Genomic DNA, 18,870 nt, shown 5'->3' with positions numbered 1-18,870 from the left:
AAACTTTTGTTTGGAGCCATAGGAATGAATGGGGCTAGGCTAAATGCTAACAAATTCATGAAGCGCTGTACAGAGATTAAAAGTGCACACATTGAAAAAGATAGGTATGTATTAATTCAATTAATAAAGTTGAGGTAAGAACATAGTAAAATATTGAAAAACGGTGGTGTTTTCCTTTAAGAAACCAATATTTACCTTTGAGTTACTAATATGCACCCTTTAGGTACAAATTACTGCCCCAGCGACATCTTTTGTACCCTTTCTTCTGAGAGTGTATTCAAATATTTATTTTTAAGAGTGTGGGCTATGGTTCTGGTCCATAACTTTTTATGTGCATTTAGTATCACTGAATTTAATACCAAAATGTGGTAACTAAATTCAAAAAGTTTCTATGTTTGTTACATTTCAAGACTGAATGAGCTTATGGCTTATAAAACACAGCATTCTTGCAGATTTATTTACAGTAACGGTTTCCAAACCAAATGTTCGGTTGCTTAAAACAGTTATAGTGTTTACTGAGAAATCATAGCTTTCTTTATAGCCGTCTCTTCATTCTTAAATAGGAGAAAGCATTTTAACATCAAAGAAACTGCACGCATCACCTTCAAGGTTGGAGCTGTAGACGATTTGATGGCTCCATTACAGCCAACCTCATTACGGTTAAGAAAATGTCACGGGTGCAAAAATTACCATTAAGATTTAGTGAAGTCAAACACGTTCTTTCTCTGAACAAATACTCCGGTTGCACTCTTGGAATTCAAGCGAGAGACGGACTTAAAAAGGAAAAATGTATTCCCAGCTCAGTGTAGTGTGTCAGACGGACACAGGTCAAGCACTCCTATTAATAAAACTCAGAGGACTCGTTGCACCTCTCCTTTCCTGCTTTCCACCCCAAGGCCAGGGCAGCCATGTTCGTGCAAGTGGGAGAGCAGAATATCTTTGCTAAATCTGATCTTGTTAAAGGCTGCATTAAATATTGATCAAACCTGAAGATACTCAATGAGCTTAGTTCTGCAGTCTGCCCCCGTGCGGGCGCCGGCGCCAGTGTGAGTTATGATCGGATGTGGTGGCCAGTTTTGGATCTTTTGTGGAAGTCTAAAAAGATGAATTACAATGAAGTTAACGGCACAATGTATGTGAACTGGACAGAAAGGCTTTGTGGGTCAATTCATAAAAAACATCCTTTAAGAAAATGGTCCATAAAGTACACTTCATAAGGAACATTAAAGGAACAGAAAACATTTTGTCGAGATTTATTCACCCTTGTGTTTGACTTTATTACATACACAAAGTTTTTTTTTTTTGGGGGGGGAGAAATATAAATAATTTATTTATACACTATAGTACTTGAGCTGTCACTGGGATGGCACCCTTTATAAAGGTCCCAATATGTACTAATGAGGTACCACTATGTACCTGTGAGGTACTTACTGTATATGCAGCCTTTAGCTATAATGGTGTACTTTTCAAAAGGGTACCGCCCCGTATTTGTACCTTTTTCTGACAGTGTTTAATAAAAAGGTCAAGCTCCAAAATATGTCATTAGTCCTAATGATGTACACTTTAAAAAACCGCCGGGTTATTTTTTTAACCCAGCTTTGGGTAAAAAAGGGATGAGCCCAGCTGTTGGGTTAAATTAACAAATTCGCCGCCAGCCTTTTTTTGAAAAATTGCCCACCAGCATTTTTTGTAATTTTCACAAAAGTTTCACAAAATGTCTTCCAGAAACACATTTATAAAATATTATTATTATGATTATTATATCAAATGAAAGAACAGACCCTCTGCTTTCACACAAACAATAAACAAATAAACAAAACTGGGGAAAAAAAAACTTTTCATCCTATCTATATTTTTTCTCTGCTTATACACGGTTTCATCAGACGCACATGCGCTGACGCGATACACGTCTGGATCCGAACTTTACTTCCGGTTTCGTTTTTTTAATGGTCTGGCTAGTTGCTAAACTGATCTCTTGAACAAATGCTTCGTCGAAAATAACAAATATTTTGGTTTTCTAGGTAATCTATGTGTTGTTTTTTGCTTGATATATAAATAAAATATGTTTAAAGAACTTTGTTGTTATTTATTCTTAGCGGAGTTTACCGGAAGTTACAAGCGGACCACGAAAGCCGCTTGTTTATGTTGTTACTGCTGAAACCGTCTATAAATTCTTAAATTTGGGTATTTTTCCTTAAAATAATTTTTAAAGCAAAAAGTTGAAATAATTGCATTTTTTGTGAAGGAATTTTGTTACCGTGGGTTCACACCAGCTGCGTTTGTGGCGTCAAAATCGCATCTACCGCATCTAGTTTGCTGCTTGAACATTTTTAGTTCACTCGCTTTATTCGCGCATGAAATTCTAGTCATTGAGACATTCACGCGGAAATCTGCATCATGGCAGGCTTTTTGTAATCACGTCACTACTAGAGCAAACTTCTGATTGGTTAACGCGCCACATTTTTCCGTCAAAGTTTACATTTTTCAACTCGTGCATTTGCCCGGGCAATGCTCAATTCGCACCATGAGGCGGAATCGCGTCTACCACGCTGCACTCATTTAAACACCTCATTCACGCCCTGAGACCCCCAGACGCGCATCAATGCGTCTTCACATTGACTTAACATTGAAATCACTCACGCTTGACGCCTCTACAACTCATCAGTACGACAGATACGAGAGATAACTTGTCAATGGCGGGGAAAGAGTTAACCCAGAAAATGTTTATATTTGACCTAACAATAGTTCGAAACAATCTGTCATAGGTTGAATTACAACCCAACAGGCTGGGTTCGTCCCTTTTTGAAAATAACTCAACCTTTTTAGAGTGTTTCTGGTTTGAAATGTGATCTTTGTTAGTGAATTACTTTTGCAAGAAAGACCAAAATGACTCAATATTAAAGACTAAGACGCGTTTATGCTGGTTTTTGCAAACTTTAAATTTAAAGTAATTTTTAAAACCTCAGTCCAGCCAATGAAACACAGGTTTGAAATGACATAAAGGTAAGTAAATTATGACAGAATTAACATTTTGAACAAACTTTCACTTTAAAGGGGACATTTCATGAAAATCTGCCTTTTTTCATGTGTAAAGGCCAGTTCACACTGGTCAGACAACTACCAACTCCAACAGACACCAACAGACCCAACAGACACAAACAAACAACCACATTCTAAAGTCTCATTGACTTTGATCCAACAACTGCCAACAGGGGTTTCACACTGGTCAGACAGACTCCAACAGACGAGTCTGTTGGAGTCTGTCTGACCAGTGTGAAGTGGCCTTAAGTGCTATAATTGGGTGCTCAGTGCTTCTATCAACCCAGAAAATGTGAAAAAGATCAACCTAGTAACTTAGGGTTAGGTCATTAAAATTTGGCTCCCCTTGTGATGTCAAAAGGGAATAATACCGCCCCTTAATCTACACTATCCAACCACGGCACTGCCATTTAGTGCAGAGATCAGCTCATTTGCATTTTAAAAGACACACCCAAAAACGGCACATTTTGCTCACATCTACAAAGTGGCAATTTTAAATTGCATATATGGTGTTATGAGCTAAAACTTTACATATGTACTCTGGGGACACCAAAGATTTATTTCACATCTTAAAAAAGTCTTGTGAAATGTCCCGTATAAGAAATTGTGGTTTTATAAAGTCAAAGTCAAATCATGAGTGAAAAGGATCAATTTCATTCAAATGGATACATTTTCTTTCCGAAGGAAATAATTTTTTCTTGTAACACTTTCACTGATTGCTTAGCTGTAAAACATACTACATGTACATCAAGCCTTGTGGGAATCAAACCACCCACATACAGTATGTATGTACATATAATTTGTCCCCTATAGCCGGGTTTACATTACTAAGCTCCGTTAATGGAAGTCTGGGCTTCTCAAGCACCTTCAAACAGTAATCAGAGGACCATGCAAACCACATTAATGAACAAAACGATTTTCTCAAGTAAGCCCAGAATTAGTTTACATACACTGTGCGCAAGAGCTTCTCTCGCCTTCCCAGCTGAGTGTGTCTGCGAAGTCCCACACCTGGTGGTTAAAACACACCAGCACTGAAGAGAATAAGAGAAAGTGAGGGGAAAGCTTTCTAAAAATACCTGAAAAGTCCAACTCAAGTTGCAGCTGTGAGTGAGTTTGTTGTGAAGCTGCAGATTTTTTTCTACAGTCATTTATCACAGTCAGCTGTGAGCCGGCGACCGGGAGCCATGTTGTGTCTATTGTATTAGCGCTTGTTTCACACCCTCCTCCTGAACGCTTTGTCCTTGTAGTCGCAAAATGAGGAGCTGAAGAAGAAAAATGTGTTAAAAACAGCTGTACGGTACTGTACTGTATAGTCTCTCTTAAAATGAGACAAGCATATTTCTCTTATCACTTCTCTTTAAACCATTCTTTTAATAGTTAATAAGAAAAAATACTACACAGTGCTTTGTTTACATAGTGTTTGGTATTAAAATATTTTTTAAAGAAAGTGTAACACTAGAAGTTACAGGAGTGGATTGAAAATATGATAAAATATCCAAACTTTTCTTTACAACTGCATTTTAATGTTCTGTGAAAGTAGCCCATTAGAGTCCACTGGGTGCCATGAAAACTTTATTGACCTTTATAACTCCATTAACTGCATGCAAACTCCATTATGTTATCTGCATAAATGTACTTTTATCAAGTGCTCAGTTTTTTTAAATAGACGTTCTGTGATGCATGACCTTAGAGCGTGAACTTGGTAAATAAGAAACTGTCCTCACTAAAACATTCCTTGTTATTAAAGCGTTTTGCTACAAGAGTGTGCGCTAACAAAAAGCCGTAAATCTTCTCGCACACAAATGTTCCTATTCATCAATCTACTGTTGTGGTTGTCCTATCAGGTGGGACACGTCATTCATCATTTCCATGGCAACTGTCTCTCCACTGGACAGCTTTGCAATCAGCAACCCATCAGACCTTCAACGTTCCTCTGCCTTTTTGTGTCTGTCCGCTAGCCATCATAGCGCGATAAGATTATCACAGACAACCTCGACTCTGCGCCATTGCAGAGAAGAGAAAGCGGGAGGCGGTTCCCCTTTTATTCATTTCTCTTTCATACTTTATCCGTTCTGCCCACGACAAGCCTTTTCCTGTCTTCCCTTGGCCTCTCGCAGTGAAGGCGAAGCGGCTGAACCTGTGATATGTCAAGACAGGGCCGGCGCTTTGACTGCAGACAGTGACAGCTGAGCACAAAGGGCTTCCTGCATTATCTGACACTAAATCTGGGAGATTTAAGGCTCGACGTCGACAGCACTTAAAGGAGAATTATAACAAAGCAAGAAGATAGATGTGAAAAATAGAAAAACACACCGAGCCGATCTGTGCGAGAGCTTGCCACCAGAGGTGCGTTTAAATGGAAATCTTGTAGATCAATGTAAGCATTGATTTAAGCCTTTCCGATACTTGTTGAAATATGTCCACGGATTATTATCAGCGTAATTCTTCACGTTCTTGACATCAACACCCTCGTTTTAGATGTGGCATTTGAAATAAGTACGGAAGCCTCAAAATGTCAACCAGATGATGTATAAAGACTTGATGTGTTGCTCCACACGCACAAGTCGAGAAAACTAAACAAGACGATGTTTAGGAGACTCTGACGTTTCTGTGTGTAACTAAATGTGAAACGTTTAAAGTCAAACAAATATGTTTATAATATACATAAAATATGGATGGATAGGTGGATGGACAAAGATAGGCAGACAGATTAACTAAAGGTGATAGACAGACAGCATACAGACAGACAGGATGGATGGATGGACTAAAATACACAGTAGATAGACAGACAGACAGATAGACTAAATGTGACAGACAGACAGCATACAGACAGATAGACAGACAGGATGGATAGATGAATGGAGATGGAAATACAGACAGAGAGGGAAAGACAAACAGATAGACTAAAGGTGGTAGAAATGATGGATTGATGGATGGAAAGGGAAAGACAGACAGATAGACTAAAGATGACAAACAGACAGCCAGACAGACAGGATGGATGGACTAAAATAGACAGTAGATAGACAGACAGATAGACTAAATGTGACAGACAGACAGCATACAGACAGATAGACAGACAGGATGGATAGATGACTGGAGATGGAAATACAGACAGATAGACCAAAGGTGACAGACAGACAGGATGGGTGGATGGAGAGTGAAAGACAAACAGATAGACTAAAAATGACAGACAGACAGAAAGATAGACAGACAGGATGGATTCATGGATGGATGGATGGATGGATGGATGGATGGATGGATAGATGGATTGATGGATGGAGAGGAAAAGACAGAGATAGTATGAGTGGAGAGGGAAAGACAGACAAATAGACTAAAGGTGACAGACAGACAAACAGACAGGATGGATGGATGGACTAAAATAGACAGTAGATAGATAGACAGACAGACAGATAGACTAAAAAAGCAACAAACAGACAGCATACAGACAGATAGACAGACAGGACGGATGGATGGAGTGGGAAAGACAGACAGATAGACTAAAGGTGACAGCAGACAGACAAACAGACAGAGAGAGAGGATGGGTGGACTAAAATAGACAGTAGATAGACAGACAGATAGACTAAAAAAGCGACAAACAGACAGCATACAGACAGAGAGACAGACAGGATGGATAGATGGAGAGGGAAAGACAGACAGATAGACTAAAGGTGACAGCAGACAGACAGGATGGATAGATAGATGGAGAGGGAAAGACAGACAGATAAACTAAAGGTGGTAGACAGGCAGGATGGATAGATAGATGGAGAGGGAAAGACAGACAGATAGACTAAAGGTGACATACAGACAGACAGGATGGATGAATGGACTAAATAGACAGTAGACAGACAGACAGATAGACTAAAAGCAACAGACAGACAGCATACAGACAGATAGACAGACAGGATGGATGGATGGATGGATGGAGAGGGAAAGACAGTCAGATAGACTAAAGGTGACAGACAGACAAACAGACAGGATGGATCAATGGACTAAAAAAGACAGTAGATAGACAGCCAAATAGACAAAAAAACGGACAGACAGACAGACAGTATACAGACAGATAGACAGACAGACAGGATGGAGAGATGGAGAGGGAAAGACAGACAGATAAACTTAAGGTGACAGACAGACAGGATGGATAGATAGATGGAGAGGGAAAGACAGACAGATAGACTAAAGGTGACAGACAGACAGACAGGATGGATGAATGGACTAAATAGACAGTAGACAGACAGACAGATAGACTAAAAGCAACAGACAGACAGCATACAGACAGATAGACAGACAGGATGGATGGATGGATGGATGGATGGAGAGGGAAAGACAGTCAGATAGACTAAAGGTGACAGACAGACAAACAGACAGGATGGATCAATGGACTAAAAAAGACAGTAGATAGACAGCCAAATAGACAAAAAAACGGACAGACAGACAGACAGACAGACAGACAGGATGGAGAGATGGAGAGGGAAAGACAGACAGATAGACTAAAGGTGACAGACAGACAGACAGACAGACAGGCAGACAGACAGACAGACAGACAGACAGACGGACAGACAGGATGGATGGACTACAATAGACAGTAGAAAGACAGACAGAGAGACTAAAAAAGCGACAAACAGACAGATAGACAGACAGGATGGATGGATGGATGGAGAGGGAAAGACAGACAGATAGACTAAAAGTGACAGACAGACAGCATACAGAAAGATAGACAGACAGGATGGATGGATGGATGGATGGAAGGATGGAGAGGAAAAACAGACAGATAGACTAAAGATGATAGACAGGGTGGATAGATGGATGAGAGGAAAAGACAGACAGATAGACTAAAGGTGACAGACAGACAAGACAGGATGGATGGATATATGGACTAAAATAGACAGTAGACAGACAGACAGATAGACTAAAAGCAACAGACAGACAGCATACAGACAGATAGACAGACAGACAGGATGGATGGATGGAGAGGGAAAGACAGACAGATAGACTAAAAAAGTGACAGACAGACAGCATACAGACAGATAGACAGACTGGATGGATGGATGGAGAGGGAAAGACAGACAGATAGACTAAAGGTGACAGAAAAACAGACAGGATGGATCGATGGACTAAAAAAGACAGTAGATAGACAGCCAGATAGACTAAAAAAGTGACAGACAGACAGCATACAGGCAGACAGACAGGTTGGATGGCTAGATAGATGGAATAATATATGGATGGATTGTGATACACATCTATGGTGATGCATTTCATAATCAGCATATTATAAAATGTTTAATTCCTTTTGGGAACAGTTTAAACTTGCTAGGGTTTTTGTCTATTTTTTGTCTCACTTTGTGTGTTAGATTTTTTATTCAGTCCATCATTGAAGTTTGGGGATATTTAGAGTTCGGACCACTGAGAATATTTCCTTGCCGATATTTTTTCTTTTAGAAATTGGTGCACTTTTCGAATCAATTCAGTGGTAATGCCGGGAACAAAAGGACAAAAAGCACTTTCACTGAAATTCTCAAGCCTCCAGAAGAAAGAGGGTAAAAAGTGCATCTCTGCCATCATCCAATCTCTCACTGTCCTTGAAGGATTGATCAGAAGTGCTGAAGTGTGGAGGAGAGAAACGAACGAGTGAGCGGAAGAGAATAGATCCAGACGAGGATGCATTATTTATTTAAAGCCATAATTAATATGAGGGGCTTCATCACCGTCCTCCACTTCGGACGGTTTCCATTTTTAATGTTATTCATGGAGAATGTGAGAGAAAATTTCAAATCTCCTTCCCTTATTACTGCTGCAAGAAAGTGTCACATTACTTGTAAGGGGGGAAGGTGATTACACAGCTGCCCGAGCCAAACTGTATGTGAATACTGTATTTGCAAACACTCGAGATGTGAGAGCCGGGCCGTAATCGCCTCTTCTGACAGAGTGAGACAAGTGACGGAGTCAAATTACTCGCTCAAGGTTATTTCCTTCGGCCTCTTTAGCAATGCAAACTTTTCACATGAGCACTCGGCTCTCACGGATGGAGGAAATGGAGAAGCCGGAGAGAGAAAAAAACAGAGATGCCACGGTGCCATCAGAAAATAAATAGTATTTTAGCGCATTCGCTAGTTTAGCCCCAAACAATCTCATCGGCAGCGGAGGGAGACAGGGAGGCGATATTAAAGATTCTCATTATGCAGATTTCCGAATGTCTTCAGTCAATCCTCCGTTCCTGACAGCACCCGAATCATTCCTGACAAACATTAATATAGAATGAACATTGAGGGATGCGTTTCCGGAAAGCCTGAGGAGTCGGGCGGGCCTGCAGATTGGGTGACTAGAGCCTGTTATTGACACCGCCTCGCAGGGGCAAAAAGTTACCGAGATTCTGGAGTGGGGATTGTCATATCGTATTGCTTTTGTCTTTTCTTGTTTCAGGAAGCCATCAGAAAAAACAATGCCCAGAAAAATGGCCTTCACTGCATACATAGGTTTCTTTTAAACATTCCCCCGGGCGATGATAGCTCTGCAGTAAGATGTCCTCTGCGTTTATACTCGAGCAGGCTAACAGGTCACAATTTCACAAATTGTTGTTAAGGGTGGACAGTTGCTTTCACCCTCCTTGGTGGGTGTAATAATTGGCACCGTTTCAAATGGATCAGCCCCAGGTGTTTGTCTATTTTTACCGTACGGAAAGTAGGCTTCAATTGACATTCAATACATCATGCTGGAATTTACACCAGAAAATGGAAATTGAGAAAACCTTACAGCACTGCTTTACTGTAGTCCTGCGAAACAAGAATACGTTTATGTAGAATTGTCATTGGATCAGATTCTAATACTATTCAAAGCAACACTCAAAAAGGTACAGCTATGAGCTACATGAGCTATTTTTACTTGGTAACTTAAGATTGGTATTACACAGGACCTGTTTACACCCAGTATTAGGTTGCATTTTAGCCGATCGGATCACAAGTGGACGATGCTACAGGTGTAAACAAGATGCAAAATGTTTTGAGCTTGTCCACCTTCGACCACATTAAGATGTATTTGAAAACGCATTTGAGATGATTGCTTTTGTGGTGTAGACGCTCATTTGGTTGAATGTGTTTGAACTGCCACATAATGTGTAATGTAACGAGCACAACGTTTTTCCATCAGTCCCGACTTCAAGTATTTAGACTATCACTGTTAAATAAAAATTGCTGATCTCAGTCTCTTTCATTTTTGTTTCATTTTGCAAGTGTGTAAAAGTTGCGCAAGCCTATTTTATCTATTTTTCTAAATATCTGGGAAAGCTCTTATATACATGTACACAACTTTTTGCAGCATGTTTACTAACAACACAAGCAGCAGTACTCTGACATAATATTAGTGTGAGTCAATTTAACCCGTCATTTCTCCCGCTCATGTTTTACCAAAAGCAAAGGAACTTACCCATAGACCTTCCTGAAGTAATCAGGATAGAAGCTGTCGAAACTGGACAAAAGAGATGGATAAAAACACTAGGTGTGAACGGGAATCTCGTCCATTTGTGATCCAATCGACCAAATTGCATCATGGAGCCTGTCCACACGGAGACGCAGCTGTATACGTAAAAAAAATTTTTATTGAATCCAGACAGATGCGTTTTTGGAGCATGAATCTGCTATTTCTTGAAATGGGGTCTCAGAGTGGATAAATCTGAAACCCGCACCCTTGTGTCTTTGTGTGTGCAGCAAATCTGTATATTTAAGCTGTTTTCTATAACAAATTACGGAAAATACACTGAAAAATTTGTAAGTTCACTTATCATCTGCTATTTCTCTCTGGAGAAACCACCAGATGCATTTACTTTCTGATCTGATCATGAACTTGCTGTTCTATGAAGCTGGTGATCGACCTCAGTTTCAGCACAGATAGCAGTGGCGGCTCGTGACTGCTCATCCGACAGGCGCAAATTCAAAATAAGTGTTCGGAGTTTTGTGTGTGTTGCTTGTGTTTTCAAAATATGTGCTTGTTGCGTCATATGAACCATGTGCATCATGTGTCAAAATAAGTGCCTGCTGCACACACGTCCAAACCGTTTATGATAAAAGAGACGTCTTACGTTCACAAAATACATGCAAGACACTCCCTTAACCCTAAACTCTGATTACGCATGAGTAGGGTTGTAACGGTATACCGGTATGGCGGTATACCATGATATTAGCATGTACGATAATCATACCGTAAACATTTGCTTATTCAAGGTTTTGTAAAAAAAATTATAATAAAGCAGATCTCACGTGCGCTGATGCAAATATGCAACTTTATTCCACGTGACTGTTAGACGCCACTCGTTTATGTACTGCAGACAAAGAGACAGAGACTACAAATTCTAACCTCTATCCCCCGCCGAGAAAAAAAGTTAAAATCTGCAGTTGGCCTTGAAGATGAATATCGAGTTTGCATGTGGACGAAGAGTGACTGCAAAAGGAGGAAATACGTCGAACATGTGCTACCATATTCGCGAAAAGATCCCTTTGTGCAGATAAAGGTGTGTTTTGTTTATAATTTAAAGCAGTATTATTTCCGTGATGCAGAGGGAATCCGGAAATCAAGTCATGAAAATCGGTCATAAATCGGAACCGAATTTGTGTATAATTTTCGGCCGATCTGTTTTCGGACACAAAGCTGTTATATTAATGCGCCTCTACAGAGAACTGTTTGAGAAAAGTCTTGATGGCATTTTCTTTCCATCTAATCTCAGTATAATGCCTAATAAAGCTCTGTTTATAAGCACACGTCTGCTTTGTTTACATGGGAATTCTGGTTACCTTTCTCTCTCTCGCACGCGCTCTCTTTCTCTTGCACACTCGTTCTCTCAAAACACTAAAGCCCATTTAAGTGATTTATATTACAAGTCAATTTTAAGTTGATTATATGTAGGCCATATCTAAAGTAGTTTCCAAGACGATCATACCATGAAAATCTCATACCGTTACAACCCTACGTATATATATATATATACATATACATATATTTATATATATATATATATATATATATATATATATATATATATATATATATATATATATATATACATATACATATATATATATATATATATATATATATATATATATATATATATATATATATATATACATATATATATATATATATATATATATACATATACATATATTTATATATATATATATATATATATATATATATATATATATATATATATATATATATATACATATACATATATATATATATATATATATATATATACATATATATATATATATATATATATATATATATACATATATATATATATATATACATATACATATATATATATATACATATATATATATATATATATATATATATATATATATATATACATATATATACACATATATATATATATACATATATATATATATATATACATATATACACATATATATACACACATACATATATATATTGTAAAATATACAAAAAATTGTCAAAAAATACATGTACTGAAGTACTTTTTAAATGTTTCCAAAAATGTATATTTTTGGCCATTTTTAAAATATTTCTTAATATTTTTATTTTGAAATATGTTTTAAAAAATTATTTTTCACCAATATATTTTTGGTCATTTTTTTTATATTTTTTCAATATTTTTATTTTGAAATATGTTTATGAAAATTTATTTTTCACCAATATATTTTTGGCCATTTTTTTTATATTTTTTGTATTTTATTTTGAAATAAGTTTACAATTTTTTTCACCAGTTTCTTTTTAGGCTACTTTATATAATATAATATATATATTTAATTTTTTAAGCATTTATATTCACGTCACATTGAAAAAAACCTTTTTGTATATTTGTATATTCTACAAAATGTATTTAGCATATATTTAAAACATATTTTTGGTCAAAGAAATGTATTTTGTTCTGTATGAGTTATACCAGATGTAAGCAGGGGAATAGAGTTCTCACATAATAGATATCTCATTTTAATATCAACTTTTCCTCAGATATTTCTTCTAAAATTCCATAGAGTCGACAAAAATGAGACGATTTCTGTCTTGCATTGAGTATTAAAGTAAAAAATGAATGTGGATAGCTGAGATAAATGGGTTATGTGCACTATATCAAACTATTTCATCATGACTAGAGACTTTGACATTTTGGCAAACATAAGACATTATTTTAATCTGAAGATTTTACTCTTGAGAAGCAGTAGTCACATTTTGCTCTTCATTTGCTTTCATTGCTGTCAAGGGAAATAAATGAGACTTTCCTGTTTTCAGGGCTGACTTGGCTTTTATAAATGACTATATACGTGTAATTTGAAATAATTTGGTTTGTACGGTAACTGGTAATTTTTTTTAATTAATCAACGATCGGTTCTCATGATTCTCACGTGTGGCATGTTGAGGAGAGCGAGCGCATTTCACCTGGTTTATTTTTAGTAAACAGGTTTATATGGCGGCAGGTGCTCTCTTACTTCTGCTTATGGCATCAATATAAATGAAGGATAATTACTTTTGTTACAATTAAATTAGACTCGGCAAAACAGCATAATGGCGATTTGTTATGCTCTGGTGAGCAATAACAAACCAATCATAATTAACAGCTCCGGTTGCGAGAGCGAGCCGCTTTGTGTAACAAATACAATCTGATTCCCCAAACTGAATGTACCAACCAAAACTTGATGAAAGTCCGGAAATGATATTAAAGGATTCAGGATGAATGCTAGGGATTGGTCTCACACATTCTATTGAGTGACAGATAGCATATTAAAGGGTGTGTGCCAGAAAGAAAGTGTTGCAAAGGTGCTTGAATCTTGTCCGCTCGTAACCGAGAACAGGTGCTAAATCTCACCAAAGCAGATTCAGAAGTCTGCAAAAATGCACAGATGACACCTGCTTTAGTGTCCCATTAGAGCTGTCTCTGTCCTTGAAGGATTAAAAAAAGATGATGAGGGAGAAAAAAGCCTGTCAAGGAGAATAAATCTGTATGGCAACGAGTGACACCACGCTTAGCGGCAGCATGTTGACTTCTGTTTCCATTTATCCCTTTTTACCTCTTGGCCCTCCAAAGCTCCGCTCAGGATTCATAGCCTCAGGACATTGAATCATGTAAGAGTGCTCGCCTGTGGCTGCTCCTCTGATCTCAGATCAGTCTGGGCTCACCTGCACCTTTGGGGTACGGTATAGTCGAACTCACAGACCCTGTAGGTGATGAAAAAGGAAGCTTTGTTAAGTAAAACCACCCGGCGGTCTCCACCACACCTATCCCTACCTCCTGCACAAAACAGGCACGTATGGTAATGTTGGTATAGCACATAATATCCTGTCAGTGGGCTACGTTATTAGTGTATTACAAGAACAAAATAAGGGTCTCAACGGCAAGAACCGGGCGAATTATGGTATTAACACACCACATGGGTGCAATTGCACTCAGGTCTCCATTTCCTCCCCCAGGCCTTTAATTGTGAGCTTTCTGCTTAGATTTGAAAAAACTAAGCTTAAGTGAAAAATTGTTATATGCAATTTAGGCTTGTTAGAAAGCCGTTTCACAAGGATTAATTATCAAGGCCAATTATTTAGAATTGTATCATGCGAAAGGTTAGCTCTAGGTGACAGAAGAGAGGAAACAGACCTGAAGCTTTGCAGGCAGCGCGTGTGGCCGTGCATTTCAATGCTGTGAAAAAAATGAACTCGTCCACAAGGCAAATTGCATTGACCTGGATTGCAAGTGTTGACGGTAAAGAGGCAGGACTCCACGGGAGCGCCTTTAACCCTTTGCTTGGTCAACTGAGATTCCTGACAGTACAAACCGAGGCCTAACTACTGTATTTTTCATGTCTGTCTTATGACTGCAGACAGGCCATTGTGCATCTCAAAGGTACAGCTGTGAGATAAAAGAAACATGGACGTGGCAACGCTGGAGTTCCTTTGTGCTTTAGGTTCACTTCTAAGCATATTTTGACAATAATGGGCAATTTACACAATACCCGGCAGCCGCGAGTGTCTAGTTCACTGTCAATAGAAGACATTCGGAAAGAAGCAAAACGGGAACGGTTACGGAGTTGAAGCGAAGTTTATACGCATGCCTTGCTCGAACACCCAAAATCCTGCCCTTTCTGGCAGGCGTCGTTGAAGATAAACATATGCACTACATGCTGCACAAAACGCTTTTACTACTCAGAAAAGCCATAACCGTGCTATGTGAAACGCCCATAAGCCATGTCAACAAGTATCACTCAACATGTAAGCCGATGTGGTGATATTTAGTAATAGGAGCCCACCCATGAAGCAATATTGCATTTACCGTATTTTCCGGACTATACGCTGTTAGACTTAACTGTAATTTCTACAGTTACTTCCACAAAATGCCCAGTAAAATACCATCATTTTCTTTTCCAGTTCATTACTGTAATATGCATTGCATTATGGGTATTAAGATTTAATTTATAGTGATTTACTGTATGTTTTGAATTTGCGGTAGACTGCTGTAAAACAACAGCAGTAGTGCTACTGTAGTTGAATAAAATAGTGTTAAAGGTGCAGATCTGAAACTGCTCAGCTGCGCAAAGTTCAAGAGCATTTGCAATTTATAGATTTCATATTCAGGGCTCCAGACTGCCACCAAAGGGTGGCATTTTGCACACCAAAATAGTGTACCACTAAATTTTATATTCAGTTATATCCAGGTGCGACCAGTAAATTTGACCTTTTTTTGTGATGTGACACCGAATTTAAAACAGCACATTGTACTTTCTGCATCTATCATCAAAGTATTTATTAGTAATACAGTGTATTACTTAGTAGAAATGTGAATATTTGGTTAGCATTTTGATTTACGGTATGTGCCCCTAAATTTTCTGGTTGCGCCCCTAAATTTTTCAGTTGGGGCCACTGTGCTCCTAGTGAAAAAAGTAAGTCTGGAGCCCTGACATTTGAAAGAAAGGGGTACGCAGTTTTCTGTGCGTACATTTGTTCTATGAATCACACATTAGTACATAAATGGTGCGCATACGCGATTAAAATTAAAAATGCGCACCAGACACTGCTCTAAAAGGCGCTCAAATTTTGTTACATAGTTACCTAATTTACGCCAACATTACGCGAAACCGATCTCATGCGATCTCTTTACTCACGTGTTGTTTGATAAGTTTTGTGTGGGTGCACCTCAAGCGCGAGCACAATCCGCATCTCAAGGCTTCAGACAGCTGGCTAGTAAAGTTACAAGCAAATGGTAAGACGGCGCGCAGATGCCAACTGAGTTTGTTTTCTTGCACTTGAGGGGACATTTTAAAACAAAATTATCTCAAAATGCCATGATTATAGTAGCACACAGTCTTTTATACATTAAATAAATATAAGCAGTTTAGAAATAAAATGGGTGTGTAACATAGGGTGGCCATTCATGCCAGTTCCGCCAGACACGTCCCGAACATGTTTTCAGGTTTGTTCTCCGAAAGTCCCGTTGCTCGACCGCATACGTCATCACATTTCAGTTAAAATACATTCAAAAATTAAGATTTATTTCTTTTAAGAAATACAATCATTGTAGTTTCATTCTTACCTTGAAATGTAACGGTTGCTTTTCTGAAATGAAACCCGAAATATAAAACCTTGATGATTTATGCGGTCGATCAATGCGACTTCCAGAGAACGAACCCGAAAACATGTTTGGGACGTGTCCGGCGGAACTGGCAGGAATGGCCACCCTAGTATAACAATATATTGAATCCATGCATTTAAAGTGACAGTACACCCATTTTTAGAGTATAAACCTGATGCTGTTTTTAACGTTAATCAAACAACAGACAAAGAAAATCATAATTTCCTTGTCTTGACTAAATAACTTTTGTAACTTTTAATAAGAATTAATCCAATATACACAGTAAAGACTATGCAGTATTATCTGATAAACAGACCAACATGAAAACACGAAAAGTACTGTTTATTTAATTTGTATGTATGTTCTATTGTATTTATTTGTGATATTGCTCATAATTTTATATTTTTTTATTTCTGACCATTTACTTTAACGATTAGGATGGTTTCTATGCAGCATTTTATAAATGAGGCCCCAAATGTGTAGACTTAAACAAGGCAAAATATGGGCAGTCAGTGGAAATTGTTGAACTATAGCCCAAAAATAAATAAAATAAATGAATGAAACCAAACATTTTGTAATCACTGTTGACTTTGCTTACATGATGGAATATCATAAATCTTACAAGTTATATTGACAAAAACGACATGTAACCAAATTCAAGTTTATTTTGGCTAGAAGTGGGTTATTCATAGCCGGACTATGTCAAGTCTATAGATGGTGAAATGACGGCTATTGCTTGCTGGGCAATGCCTTCACATATTTAAAGATAAATATCCACCTTTATTTAGCTGTGTAGGCTTCTTGAGTTCTTTTATGGTTTGTTTGGACATTAAAAAAGTTCCTTAGATCTGCATATTGCTTTTGGACTCTTTAAATCATCAATATGGTCTTCTAAAGAGCAACTTTGAAAGGTTCTCTTAGGGAATCGGCTGTAAACCATTTTTGGTTCTAATTGGAACCCGAGTGTGTCTGAACTTATCAAACCGCCATAAACTACCTCTTTGGTTCTGGGGTTTGTAGCAGAACATCTGTGAAATGTTTAACAGTATATCTTGGCCCAGTTTGGGAGACCTTGATATTTATTTTAGGTTGAGGACCGAGAGCTACTATATCTTTATTTTGTGCAGACTTCGGCAATACAAGCGAAAAATAAGCAACTGCAGTAATCCAGGTCTCTCAAGTAATATACCAGGCTAATTTTAAAACATCACAAATCTTTATGCAATTATTCAGTGCGCCAGGCCTGTATTGGATAAGAGTCTTTGCAGGCAAGAGATGAGAAAAATCAAGTACACTAGTACACTCTTGGGAAGAAATGCCCTTGGATGTAGAAGGGAGAATCCCAAAGCTCCAGGGCTGAATAAACAAATAAATAAATTTAACAACAAACAAGCAGGTCCGATCGATACCTTGACCAGGGCAACTGGATAGCAGCATTTCTTCTTAACACCATCGCTGCGGAAAAGTAAAACAAACAGTATTTGTGTAAAGGTCTTCAAACCCCAGCCGGCAACCTGCCATTGATTATGGTGATGATGCACTCGGAGGATTGTTGGCTGTACGAGAAAAGCAGTATAGTGCGTCTCTCGTGTGTACATATCATGTCTCATTATCAGCCTATAGCAAAGGAGAAGACACAGTGCTTTAAATAGGCCAGCTGTATTCTCAGGACATTAAAATTTAAAATCATGTGTAAATATAGCAGCACTTCTCTGGAACGGAAGGGAAAAGTTATTATTTGTTTTTCTGTAATGGTTACCGGGCCTTGTAAAAGAATGTGACTATGTTTTAAAAACCTATTTTATGAAAGCTTTCGTATTTATTGCTATTCTGCTGCTGAAGGTTTTCACAGCTATCTTAGATTGATTCCACAAGGGCCTGTTATTGGCATAGCCTACTGTATTTCTTAATCAGTTATCATTTCCCTTTGTTACACTGAAGAATGAAGAAGGCACATGTAGAGCTCAAATAGAAATGTTATCCTCAATCCTGACTCATCATTTACTCAGTGTGTCGTCTGTCCTCTTTAAAGTAAAATCAGACATGGCAGTCCAGAGTCCATCTAATATTATTCTTTAGCTACCCATTGTGATCTATAACATCACGTGGTGTGTGCCCGAAACACCATTTCTTTTAAATACAGAATAAATACTAGAATTTGACTGTTTATTTTTGCAAAAAAAATGGTTTGTCAGTTTAACAAAAAAGTAAGTCGATGAAATTCCTTCACTAGAAGTTAA

General features: G+C 37.9%; 1 long non-coding RNA gene across 5 annotated transcripts in view; it reads right to left on the bottom strand.

Annotated features, from left to right (window-relative positions):
* LOC141361569 (uncharacterized) overlaps positions 1–18,870 on the bottom strand; it is a 58,124-nt gene that overhangs the window by 37,578 nt on the left and 1,676 nt on the right. For 2 of the 5 annotated variants that reach the window (XR_012367696.1, XR_012367697.1), the window contains exons 2-3: positions 14,085–14,232; positions 4,116–4,301 (exon numbers count right to left, since the gene is read on the bottom strand). This is a non-coding gene — a long non-coding RNA (uncharacterized lncRNA). Of the gene's footprint in view, positions 1–480; positions 1,096–3,725; positions 4,302–13,882; positions 13,957–14,084; positions 14,233–18,870 lie in introns of those variants that run through there. The other 3 variants (XR_012367698.1, XR_012367695.1, XR_012367694.1) reach the window with 3 other exon arrangements.

Source organism: Misgurnus anguillicaudatus, chromosome 24, assembly GCF_027580225.2.
Source record: "Misgurnus anguillicaudatus chromosome 24, ASM2758022v2, whole genome shotgun sequence".
NCBI lineage: Eukaryota > Metazoa > Chordata > Actinopteri > Cypriniformes > Cobitidae > Misgurnus > Misgurnus anguillicaudatus.
This window is presented reverse-complemented; position numbering and strand designations above follow the sequence as displayed.